The following is a 13331-nucleotide window of genomic DNA, read 5'->3' on the forward strand; positions in this document are numbered from 1 at the left end:
CTCTCTCTCTCTCTCTCTCTCTCTCTCTCTCTCTCTCTCTCTCTCTCTCTCTCTCTCTCTCTCTCCTTACTGAAAGCTGCGAAATCTTAATTTGATATTTCTAAAAATTGGGCAGGGTCAATTACAGTAACTTTTCCTATACTTTTTTTCTAATTTTAACCAATCTTAATACTGTAATCTTGGCATATAGGCAAACACAAAATTAACTATTGAAAGCGGAAAAGGTTGCAATGCTGATTGATTTAGACCCAGTTGAGTTTATCCTCTTGAGAGACTTTCATCAGATAGTCCAAGTAGCTTGTATATTTTGGCCTCTTTGCCAGAATAAGACTAAATTGGCAAGAACATTATTCCTGAATGAAAAAGACCTTTGAGTAAAGTTTATGTTTCTATATCTTTTTTCTTATATGACACCAGTTTCACTTACATCCTGTGCTTTTTTTTTGATGGATTCAGATATTGAATTGGAATTTCTCTGCCGTGGTTTACACACCTACTATTATTTCATCACCCTCTTAAAATACACCTTCCACACTCTTCATTTGTTTGTCATGGCTTATGGTTGTCAGACATCTGGGTCCAGGAGGCTCTGGAAGACTAATGGGCTTTGATTTTGTTTTTATTCCTTATGCTGATGATATTTTGAATTTTATTTCCAAGTATGAACCACATAAAGAAACTATTTAACATTCTTTTACCTTGAGTCTGCATAACAGCATTTGAAAATTTTGATTCACCAAAAACAAAGACATTTCCTTATATCACACTGAGTAGAAGCTGTAGATTTTTAAAATCATTTTGCTCATGATAATAAATTATATTTATCACACTTGTATATGCTGCAGCAATGGCATTTATTTATTCTATATATAAATAATATATGAGATCATATGAAGTATATTATAAGTTTTAATTGTTACATAATTATCAGTTATTTTTATTTTTAATCCAAATAATGGTTAATCAATAAAAGTACAAAAATATTTTTATGAATGATTCAAGTTGCATTAAGACATTAACTCAAAATGAAAGCTAAGTATGTTATATTAAAATTATAAAGATCGTTTTTTAAGAACACAATCCATTTGAACTATCTATTCATATATTTTCTTTAGATTAATAATTGAATTCATTACCCATATCTTATTCTGGAATACCCAATATAGGTATCTTGTGTCTACAAAGTTATGTATTCATCATCATAAGAAAGAGAAAAGAAATCACAGATACAATCCCTGCCCTTAAGAGACTTAGAATTTGGGGGTAGCTAGGTGGCGCAGTGAATAGAGTACCTGCCCTGGCGTCAGGAGAACCTGAGTTCAAATCCGACCTCAGACACTTAATACTTACTAGCTGTGTGACCTTGGGCAAGTCACTTAACCTCAATTGCCTTGTCTTACCCCTCCAAAAAAAAAGAGAATTTAATAAATGAGACAGGAAAGAAAAAATTAAAGGAAATATACAGATGAATAATTGAAACATGACAGAATTATAAAGAAAGCTGGAATGATTCACTATGGCTAGGTTTAGTCTGAAAAGGTTTTATAGGTTGGGATGAGCAATGTGAAGAAGTTAAAAACATACTAGACTGGGAACCAGTATGCTGCAGGGGTTTTTTTGATCATGACACTAACTCACTATGACATTGTGCAGTCACTTGGACCCTCATGGTTCTTAGTTTCTAGAAGATGAAGAAGTTTTATTATAGGATTTCTAACACTTCTCTTCATTTCAAAATTCTATAAGTTTTAAGCATTAGGGTGTGGGCAAGTCAAATATCTGAAATTTTTCGTAAATGAGCATATTTATGCTCAGTAGATTACTTCTGAATCAGAAGAGAAAATTAACAAAGAAACAAGCCTGTATGAGGAACAGAGTGAGCGTTATCTTGGTTGTGATCGGGTACACTTTTGGCACGACTGTTGCTGGAATGTAGCCTTGCCTGGCATTAGAGCACTCTTGAAACTACAGACCCATATATACACCCGTGACCCCCACAAAGCAGGATGATGCCCCCCCTTACAAAGAATAAGATACAAACTCCTCTCTTTGGCATTCTTCACAATCTGGTTTCAATCTATCTAGTTCACTGTATGACAAAGTGAAGATACAAAAAGATCTTTACAGGCTAGAACTTCAGGCTAAATCCAATAAGGTAAAATCTAACAGGAGTAAATCTTCCCCAAGTCTACACTTTGATTCAAAGCAATCTTCACAAGTACAAGATTGGAGGGGAAGGATTGGACAGTAGTTTGTCAGAAAAAAAAAAGAACCTGGCAGTGTTAGTGGACTGCAAATTCAATGCCTCAATGGTATATGATGGTGGCCAAGAAAGCTTATACCCTCTTGGGCTACATTCAGAGGTATAGCTTCCAAGAATTAGGAGAGTATCCCACTATATACTGTCCTTTGTTATGATACACGTGCAATGTTATTCTCATCTATGATAACTATATTATAGGAACGGTAAGTTGGAAGAGGACTCAGAGAAGAGTAACCAAGATGGTGAAGGGTCTCAAGTTCGTGTTATATGAGCATTGGTTGAACAATGAAGAAGAGAAGACTAGGGGGGACCTGATAGCTGTCTTCAAGTATTTCAAGGATATTATATAGAAAAGGAATTAGACTTCTCTTTGGCAGAGAGGGAAGAATCAAGAGGGAGTAGAAATTGCAAAGGGAACAAATTTGGGCTTAATGTAAAGAAAACCATTCCAATCATTAGAGCTATCCTAAGGGATGGGCTACCTTTAAACAGTCCATATAATTATTTCTGGAGGATGTTGTAGCAAGGATCTGGTGGATATGGTTTGGACTAAAAGTCAGCTCAGGTGCCACCTTCTACACAAGACCTCTCCTGAGATCCTGAGTGGTAAGTATTCTCTCCACCAAAAAAATTAATTTGTATATATTTTGTATTTATATATCTGTATATATGTAGTTTCCCCCTCATAGTAAATTAAGTTCCTTATGGGAAGGAAATCTTGCATTCATTCCCTTGCACCTCTAACGCCAAGCACGGTGCCTTGTGTACATTAGGTGCTTAATAAATGCTCATTGGACTGAACAAATTGCAATTGTGTGTGAGAAGCAGCAGAAGAATATCATATGATTGTAGGATCACAGCTAGAGTTGTAAAGAACCTCAGAGGTCATCTGGTCCAACCTCTTTATTTCACAGATGAGGAAACTGAGGTCCAAGGAATATAATTGATTTGTCCATCACATAGCTAGTGTCAGAGGTGGGTTAATTAATCTTGGAAATATCAGTCAGATATGTTAAATAACAGCATTGGTAAAATTATCAATACCTTTTAGATTCACCTTGTAAGTTGCATTTCTATCATTAAAAGACTGAAGCCATATTTTAAAATGGGAGTCTTCTAAAAGGAGTAGATTAAAGAGAGCTACATAAGAAGTAATTGTATTTTAATAATCTATGATAGTTTTATAACTTACACTATAGTGTTGTGGCTTACAATTGAACATGGGGAAGCTGGAGATGGGAGGGATCCATTGAAGCTTGCACTGGCTTCCCTTTGTTTTCAAGATAATCATTCAAAATAAGAGTTTCCTTCTAGGTTAAAAAAGAAACAAGTAGTGAGAAAATGAAATATTAAAACTCAGAGAAATGGCACATGATTGAGAATTATGTTTGTGTTAAGTCAAGCATATTGAAGTTTTATGAAATCAAAACTACATAATGAACTTCTAGTAAGCCTGAATGAGAACACTAAATGCTTAAGTAAAAATAAACAACAAATCCACACTAGAATACTAATAATACTGCTAGATCTTGGTACCAAAATAGAATATGATACATCATAGATTTAAATCAAATCCAATCTTCTCATTTTATAGATGAGGAAACTGAGGCTGAGAGAGGTTAAAATGATGCCAAGATGAAAACTCACAGGAACATTATAGCTAGGTTTCAAAGCTCCCAAGTCAAGGAGAAAATGCCATAAGTAACAGAAAAAAAAAAAAAACTGTTTAAATGCTATGGAGCTACAGTCAAGATAACACAAGATTGCTTCTACATTAAAAGACCAAAGGACATGGAACACTTTGTTCCTAAGAGCAAAAGAGGTGGCTCCACAACCAAGAATAACTTACCCAAGCAAACCTGAATGTAATTCTGCATGGAAAAAAAATGATATTTAATGAACTAAAGGACCTTCATGTATTTGTGAGCAAATGACCAGAACTAAACTGAAAATTTGACCTACAAGAATCAGGAGAAATATAGGAAGGTAAAAATTAAAGACCAACCATAAAGGATTTAGTAAGGACAAACTATTTACTTGTTATATGGGAAAAAGTTATCTGTATGTAACAAGAATGTTATTATTATTTGGGTAGTTTGAAAGAGCATACATAGAAGGCTTGGGGTTGAGTTGAGTATGATGGGAAGATCCTAAAAAATAAAATTGAGTAGGGAGAGGTAAAATGGAGCTATTATCTCATTCAAACAAGGTATGAATGAAAGACTTGTTACTGTGAAGGGGAGGAGGGAGTGGAAAGCTGGTAGTGCTAGAACTTTATTCTCATCAGAACTGGGTTAAAAAGGGAAAACATATGCATCTAGAAGTGTAAGAACCTTCTTAACTTACAAAGAAATGTGAAGGCAAGGGGATAGGATAAGGGAGGGACTTTTAAAAGGGTATGTAGATCAAGAAATAGCAGGGTAAGGGTAGAGGGTGGGTAGATTAAGAAATAAGAGAGAAGATAAGGGAGGAATTCTTAGAAGGGGTGTGGGGAGCTGTGGTTAGAAGTAAATTAGACATTTGAGGAGGGATAGCGTAAAAAAAGAAGGATAAACAGTGAGGGAAAATAGGATGGAGGGAAATGTACAACTAATAATTATAACTTTAAATATGATAGAAGAATGAATTTAAAAAAACAGAATCCAACTATGTTATTTACAAGCAACATATTGTAAAATGAGAGGTGCACATAGAGTAAAAATAAAGGGCTGGAGTAGAATTTATTATGCTTCAGCTGATGCAAAAGAAGCAAGGGTAGCAATCATTATCTCAGACAAAGTTAAAGCTAAAATAGATTTAATTAAAAGAGATAAAACAGGAAAACTACATTATGATAAAAGGTACAATAGATAATGAAGTAATATCAATACTAAACCTATATGCACCAGATGCTATAGCATCTAAATGTTTAAAGGAAAAGCTAAATGAATTACAGATGGAAATAGATAACAAAACTATAATAATGGGGGACTTCAATCTCCCCCCTCAGAACAAGATAAATCTAACCAAAAATAAATAAGAAGCCAAGGAGATGAATAGAATCTTAGATAAACTAGATACAATGGATATCTGGAGAGAACTGAATGGAAATAGAAAGGAATATATGTGTATATATGATACATATATATTCTCTACAGTACATGGTACCTTTATAAAAACTGACCATATATAGGAGCATAAAAACTTTATAGCTAAATCCAAAAAAGCAGAAATATTAAATGTATCATTTTCAGATCACAATGCAATAAGATAATAAAACTTTATCTTTTTGCAGACAATATGATGATATACTTGGAAAATCCTAGAGATTCAACTAAGAAAGTTAGTTGAAACAATAATTTTAGCAAAGTAGCAGGATATAAAATAAATCCACACAAAGCATCAGCATTTCTGTATATCACAAAAAAAAACTCTGCAAGAGAGAGTAAAATATCCCATTTAAAATAACTGTAGACACTACAAAGTACTGGGGAGTATACCTGCCAAGACAAATCCAGGAACTGCATGAATGTAATTATAAAACGCTTTTTGTACAAATAAATTTGTACAATTTTATTTAAATTTAAATAACTGGATAAATATTAATTGTTCATGGGGGGGAAGAGTCAATATAATAAAAATTACAGTTCTACCTAAACTAATCTACTTATTCAATGCCATCCCAATTAAATTACCAAAAAATTATCTTATTACTAGAAAAAAATAATAAGAGAATTCATTTGGAAAGACAGAAGGTCAAGTATAATCAAGGAATTAATGAAAATGTAAAGTAACGAGGTTTAGCAATATGAGATCTCAAACTATATTGAAAAGCAGTAATCGTCAAAACTATCTGGTACTGATTAAGAAAAAGAAAGGCAGATTACTGGAACACAGTAGACATACAAGACAGTAGCAGTAAATGATTCTAGTAACCTTGTATTTGACAGATGTAAAGATTTAAGCTTTGGGGATCAGCATTCACTATTTGGTTAAAAAAAATTGTTGAAAAAACTGGAAAGCAGTCTGGCAGTAATTGGGTATGAACCATTATTTTGCCAAGGGGCTGCACTTGAGGATGGAGGGAGTCATTTGTGGCCTCAAGGTTGCAGGTTCCCCAGCCTTGTACCCCTTACACCATTTACTAAGATAAGGTCAAAATGTAAACATGATCTAGATATAAAGGGAGATATAAGAAAATTAGAAGAACATGGAACATATTACTTATCAGACTTATGGATAAGAGAAGAATTTATGAACAAGCGAGATATAGAGAATATTGTGAGATGCAAAATGGATAATTTTGATTACATTCAATTTAAAAGTTTTTGTACCAATAAAATAGATGTGGTGAAGATTAGAAAGGAAGCTGAAAATTGGGGCTGTTATAGAAAGTTTCTCAGATAAGGGTCTCACATCTCAAATATATAGAGAACTTTGTCAAATTTATAAGAATATAAGTCATTCCCCAATTGATAAATTGTCAAAAGATATGAACAAGTAGTTCATGTGAAGAAATAAAAACTATAAAAAGTCATATAAAATGCTCTAAATTATTATTGATTAGACAAATGAAAATTAAAACAACTCTGAGATATCTCACACCTATCTGACTGACTAAAATAATGGAAGGGGAAAATGACAAATGTTGGATGGGAAGTGGAAAAATTGGAACACTAATACACTATTGGTGGAACTGTGAACTGATCTAACCATTTTGGAAAGCAATCTGGAATTATGCCCAAAGAGTTATAAAACTGTGTATACATACATACATACATACATACATATGTGTATATATATACATATATATGTACATACCCTTTGATTCCAGCAATACCACTGTTAGTTCTGTTTCCCAAGGTTATCAGGGAAAAATGAAAAGAACCTATATGTTCTAAAATGTTTAGAGCAGCTTTCATTGTGCTAGCAAAGAACTGGAAATTTAGGAGATACCCATCAACTGAGGAATGGCTAAAAGAGTTGGGGTATTTTATTGTGATGGAACACTGTGCTGTAAGAAATGATGAGCAGGTGAATTTTAGAAAAACATGGAAAGACATGTATGAAATAATGAAGAATGAAATGACATCAAGAGAACGGTGTATACAGAAACAGCAATATTGTTCGAAGAACAACAGCAAAGTACTAAGTTATTCTGAATATTATAAGAACTCAAATTAACTACAAAGGACCTATGAAGGAAGATGCTAGCCACCTCCAGAGAAAGAACTGATAAATGGAAGTATGCATAGTATGGTTTTACATATTAGCTATGTGGTCCCAGGCAAGTCACTTGACTTCTATATGCTTCAGTGTTCTCATGTGTAAAGGGAAATAATAATAACAGCACCTGCTACCCAGGGTTGTTTGTTGTGAGGGTCAAATGGGATAATATTTATAAAGCATATAGCACAGTGCCTGGAACATAGTAAGTGCTCTCTAAATGGTAGTTATTATTATGAAAAAAACCTTAAACATTTAACAAGTTGGAAGCAATCTAAGAGATGAAAAAGAAATTAGAAATGTTTTTGTCCATTTTACTTACCCTTTCCAAGTCCTTCTGACGTTTCGATGTCCTTGCCTTTGATTTTATATGTAGTTAATGTGTATGCTCTTTTCATCTTGTATCACTTCAAAAAGGTCTTTCCATATTTACTTGTATTGGTATTTATCATTTTTATAGCCTTGAAATATCCTATTACATTAACATACCATAATTTATTCCATCAATCTTTAACTGCTGGACACCAAGGTTCTTTCCAGCTATTTCTAATAAATGTAGCAAACATAACTAGATAAATGTAGCAAAATAATATTTTTATGCTAAACTACTTTTCTCCTTTCTAATTCTGCTTTAAGGGTAAAGTTCTAGCAAAAGGTCAGTTTTGTGGTTCATATCTTGTTATATTGTCCTCTAGGATATATTAAAATAAAATATGCAATTTTGATTATGTAAAATTGAAAACCTTTTGTACCATCAAAAGCAATGAAACTAGAATGAGAAGAAAAGTGGTCAACGGGGAAATAATCTTTGCATCAAATATCTCTAATAAGAATTTAATATCTAAGATAATAGGAAACTTAATCCAAATGGATGAATTGGTAAAAGTAAATAGCTCTCAAAAGGATTGCAAAGTATTAACAAACACATAAAAGATTACTCCAAATAAGAGAAACAACCTTGTAGTTTCACTTCATATGCAGTAAATTGGCAAAGACAGCAATAAATGGAAATAGTCAATATTGGAATAATTGTGACTTCTGGTTTTTTTCACTTTTTCTCAGCTGTTCCATAATCTTTTTATTGTATCAATATTTTCTTCACTTTACTCTTTTCTTTTAAAAATTCTGATAAGATTTTATTTTCTGGGGTGGCTAGGTGGCGCAGTGAATAGAGCACCGGCTCTGGAGTCAGGAGCACCTGAGTTCAAATGTGACCTCAGACGTTTGACACACTTACTAGCCATGTGACTTTGGGCAAGTCACTTAACCCCAATTGCCCTCCAAAAAGCAAAAAAAAAAAAAAAAAAGATTTTATTTTCTTATGTGATTGCTGAGTTGATTTTCTTTGGTGATATTCAAGGCACCAATAAAGATCCTCATTCCATTTGAATTCAGTTCAATCAATGAACATTTACTAAGTGTTTACTGTGTGCAAGGAAGTTCTCTTATTTTGAGAAGAAAGCCATGAAAGATCCGTTTATAATTAGGTTCAATAAACATTTATGGATAGACAAAAAGAAATTTATTGATTTGTCCAATGTGTTGCTGAGAAGAATAGGAATGGGTTAGATGAAAGAAGGAGAAAGTATAACAATTTTCTTTTTAAAATTTGAAATGATAAAGCTATGACATTCAAGAAAAATTACTTCAAAGATATCTGCGATCAAATCTCAAGTTTTGGGAGTGGAAAGGTAAGCAAAGGAGAAAAAATTGAAATAAAGAATAATTTGTATCATTCTCTATAGAGGCATATTATAAAGTGGCACTTTAAAACAATACTATATTCAGTCTTTTTTATTACAAGTTTTTTGTAATATCCAGATGGTAGGGACTGAAAACCAAATATTTAGACACAACAAACTTTCAAAAACATGTGGATTGCCTATGCCAATGAAATACTTGTACTTCACTAAGCAACAGAGCCTGTAGACTCACAAATTATTTAAAGTACACACATCCTGACATTGTCATACTGTTCCACCAAGTGCATATGGAACACTTGAAATTGATTTTAATTGAGTTTAGAGAATGGAATCCTAGTTTATATTTCACAACGACTGCCTTTTCTAATCTATTCTGCTTTACTTTCCCATCATTTATGCGAATATTGTCTGAAGAAAAATGAATGGCAGTAAAGAGCAGTTTTGAAAAAGAAATTTATATTATTTCCCATGAAATGGATCCAGTTTATAATAAAATATCATTTTTCTTAGTTTTAGGAAATCAGGTTTTTTAAATTTTATTTATTTTATTCTTAACTCAAGAAATAAAACAGTAATTTCCATAACACAGAATAGGAAAGAAAATGATTGTATATGAAAATGTAGATTATGTACAACTTGCTATTCTTTTAAAATATATAATAAAGTTATCATGTAACTTTCTTTTTTTCCTTCCCTTCCCCCTCCCCCACCCTAGAAATGCCTACCATTAGATACAAATATGTATTTGTATATAAAACCATTCTATACATACTTCTATTTATCAGTTCTTTCTCTGGATGCAGAAAGCATCTTCCTTCGTATGTCCTTTGTCATTAATTTGAGTACTTATAATAGTAAAAAAATGACTTAGCTACTCAACATTGTTATTAAAACCATATTGTTACTGTTACCACATACAAATTTTTCTTGGTTCTACTCATTTCACTGTAAGTCTATCCGTAGTTTTCCTAAGATCATAGAGCTCATCAATTTTTTTTTTTGGAGGGGGAAGGCAAGGCAGTTGGAGTTAACTGACTTTCCCAAGGTCATCCAGCTAGTAAGTGTGTCAAGTGTCTGAAGTAATATTTGAACTCAGGTTCTCCTGACTCCAGGGCCGATGCTCTATTCATTGCACCACCGGGCTACCCCCGAGTTCATCATTTCTTACAGCACAATAGTATTACATCACAATCATATACCACAACTTGTTTAGTTATTCCCCAATTGATGGGCAACCCCACAATTTCCAGTTCTTTTCCACCACAAAGAGAGCTGCTATGAACATTTTAGAACACACAGGTTCATTTCCTTTTTACCTAATTATCTTTGGAAATAGACCAGGTAATGGTATTTCTAGGTCAAAGGGTGTAGGCAATTTAATAACTCTTCGGGCATAATTCCAGATTGTTCTCCAAAATGGTTGGATCAGTTCACAATTCCACCAACAGTGTATCATATATTTTTGAGATGTTCACTGTGGTTAAGGCAAAAATGTTACTTGCTTTATTTTGAACTAACTTCTACCTGGGGCAGAACGGGGAGGCATCTAAAGTCACAGATCTAACAAGACATCAGGCCTGTCTATAATATATGGGGGCTAGATAATTTCAAGGATCCCTTCCAGTTCTAAAACCTTTAGCCCTTTGATCTAGCAAGCCCAAGTGCTACCATCACATCCCATGCATATGTGCAGTTATTCCAACAGGGAGAGTAATCTAGCTAACAGGGGTGGTCCCTCCCTCCCACTCTACTCAGGTACTTTAAGCTCAGCATGGCCCCCAACAATTTTTCAAACTCCTCACCATTTCTGAGACAATAATGCTTCATAGAAATGAAGAACAGCTTTTCCTTCTAAGCATTTTTTCTAGATGTCCCCCATACCTGGAATTCTGCCCCCCCCCATCTTTGCTTCCTGCTTTCCTTTGAATCTCTGTTAAAATCTAACCTTCTACAAGAATCCTTTCTTGATTCTCCTTAACTGCCTTCACTCTATTTATTATCTCCAATTTATTCTGTTTATAGCCTGTCTATACATAATTGTTTGCATGTTGTCTTTCTTGTTGGACTATAAACTCAAAGAGAGCAAGGAATTTTTTTTACCTTTCTTTGCATCTCCGGCATTTAGGACATGGCTAGTATATAGTATGCTTAATAAATGCCTGTTGATTTGACTTTTTAACACCTTAATACCCCAAGACAACTTTCTAAGGCTATAAATTGCTAAACAGTTGCTGATACAAATTGGTTCCGTATCACCCATAGCTGCTTAAGACAAAACGCAACTCTAGTACCTTGCATATAATATATAGGAAATAAGTGAAGGGCTGTAATTTCAGTGGGTAGGGGGCAAGGGGTAGACCCATGATTTCATCAATGTGGAGGACTTTTGGTGTAGAAATTCTTTCCAAATGCAGATCAGCAACTGATCTATAACTTATCAGTCAGTCAATAAATATTTATTAGGTACCTAAACTAGATGCCAAGCACCAGGGATACAAAAAAAGAGGCAAAAGATAGTTCTTGTCCACAATCTATTTGGAGGGGCTCACATTTAAGGGTTGTTCCTACATGCTCTAGTCTATACTGTTCCACTTTTAAAAGTATCATGAGAATATCATGAAAATTTCATTTAGAAGAGTTATGTTCAGGTAAATGGTTTTTTTTGTTTGTTTTTTGGAGGGCAACTAGGGTTAAGTGACTTGCCCAAGATTACACAGCTAGTTTTTGTGTTAAGTGTCTGAGGCCACATTTGAACTCAGGTCCTCCTGACTCCAGGGCCGGTGCTCTATTCAACACTACCTAGCTGATCCCAGGTAAATGTTTAACAGCTGATTTTCTAGAAAGCAAAATGTAGCCTGACACACATTTAAATTTAATCTGCATTATTAATTTTTTATCTATCATTCTTAATTCTAGACAATCAACAAAATAAGAAATCAAGTCCTGGTTTGTCCCATCTGCTCATTTCCCAGGTATAAATCCCTGCAACTCAAAATCTAAGCTCCTGAGAGCTGGTTCCACTGCACTCTTGGTATTGTGTTTTATATGTGTGTGTATATACACATATTTATACACATACATATATAAATACATACATATGTAGATATATATATACATATATTTTTTCACATTTTTGAAAAATTGAATATAAGAAGATAGTAGACCACCCAGATGATGTGAAACATAAAAAAGTCCATTTCTCTACCACTTTGGATTACAATGAGGACCAAATTCTTTTGGGGAATAAGTGACCAGGATTGTCTTTCTATATGGTCTAGATTTACCAGCTAATTACCATACTTTGTGTCTACGTGGACCTGAATTTAACCCATGGTCTCAGATAGAAGTGTAGCAGGGCCATACATCCATTCCCAAAATGTGTAGTCTTCACTCTGTGGCCTCACAAGCTATTAACTTAGACCTTTGCTCTAGCTTTATTCAATCAGTGGTTTCGCTCTACCGAATCCTATTGTGAATGGTTGGGAAGTGGATTGTATCAGTAGGTTTCATGAGATGACAGGGGGAAGAAGTGTAAACAGTGCTATGCGCATAGTAGACAAATATTTGTTGAATTAAGAAGCTTCGAAGGTTCCCTATTACATCTATACAAACTTTTTTTTTGGTGTTTAAAGCCTTTCACAATATGGCTCTAGCCTCTAGCCTATGACTTGCAGACTGAGCTTACATTTCCCTCCCCTCATTTACTCTGTATTCTAGCCAAGTTGGTGTCCTCATTGTTCCTCTATCTCCAGCCTTGGTGCATGTGAACAAGCTGTCACCCGTGCTTTGAATGAGGATCAATTGAGATAATATTTGGAAAGCACAGTGGTTGGCACACAGCTAGTACCTTAATAAATGCTTTCCTCTCCCTTATTCCCTCTCTTCTTCACGTCCAACCTTTTAAAAGAGCTAGTTGCTGTCCAAGCATAGCTCAGGCACCACCTCCCTGAGAAAACTGTTCCTAATTTCCCTACTTCACAAAACTGCTGCACATGCCTAAAGCTCTTTAATTATCAGCTGGTAATGTTTTAAAATTTGAAACAGATAGATGAAGTTTATTAAAACTTATAAATAAGCAAAAGCTAAAGAAAGAAAGAGATAGGGAGAGAGAAAAAGGAAGGAAGGAAGGAAGGAAGGAAGGAAGGAAGGAAGGAAGGAAG

Source organism: Petaurus breviceps, unplaced genomic scaffold (genome assembly GCF_028583685.1).
Source record: "Petaurus breviceps papuanus isolate PSGF00001 unplaced genomic scaffold, PetGlider_PUasm1.0 178, whole genome shotgun sequence".
NCBI classification, from domain to species: domain Eukaryota; kingdom Metazoa; phylum Chordata; class Mammalia; order Diprotodontia; family Petauridae; genus Petaurus; species Petaurus breviceps.